The sequence below is a fragment of the Eurytemora carolleeae genome, unplaced genomic scaffold, assembly GCF_000591075.1.
Source record: "Eurytemora carolleeae unplaced genomic scaffold, Eaff_2.0 scaffold568, whole genome shotgun sequence".
NCBI classification, from domain to species: domain Eukaryota; kingdom Metazoa; phylum Arthropoda; class Copepoda; order Calanoida; family Temoridae; genus Eurytemora; species Eurytemora carolleeae.
Window position 1 is genome coordinate 84,804 of NW_019396882.1, and position 457 is coordinate 85,260.

At 35.4% G+C, this 457-nt stretch overlaps 1 protein-coding gene across 3 annotated transcripts in view; it reads left to right on the plus strand.

Annotated features, from left to right (window-relative positions):
• Nucleotides 1-457, plus strand: part of LOC111709702 (epidermal growth factor receptor) — a 61,473-nt gene that overhangs the window by 42,545 nt on the left and 18,471 nt on the right. The window lies entirely within an intron of this gene.

Genomic DNA, 457 nt, shown 5'->3' on the forward strand with positions numbered 1-457 from the left:
GGGGGGGGGGGGGGCAAATATTTTAATCGTGCAAAAACCATTCCCCTTCTTAGTCATTAGTTTTTCAGATGGATGGAAGGGCAGGGTTGGTTAATGGCAGGTCTTAGACAGATGTTTCAGAAGTTTAAAAATGATTGATTAGAATATGGTTTGCTAGTTGGATAATAAGTTGACTAGTTGGGTTGGACAACTTGTGGAAAGTTAGTTGCATAGTTGGTTGAATAATTGGTTGGTCTGTTAATAACAAAATTGGTTGTATAGTTGGTTGGAATGTTAGTTGTATAGTTGGTTTGCTGGTTATGGGACAAGATTGGTTTGCTAGTTAGTTGGATAATTGGTAGAATAGTTAGTTTAACATTGGTTTGCTAGTTAGTTGGATAATTGGTAGAATAGTTAGTTTAACATTGGTTTACTAGTTAGTTGGATAATTGGTAGAATAGTTAGTTTAACATTGGTT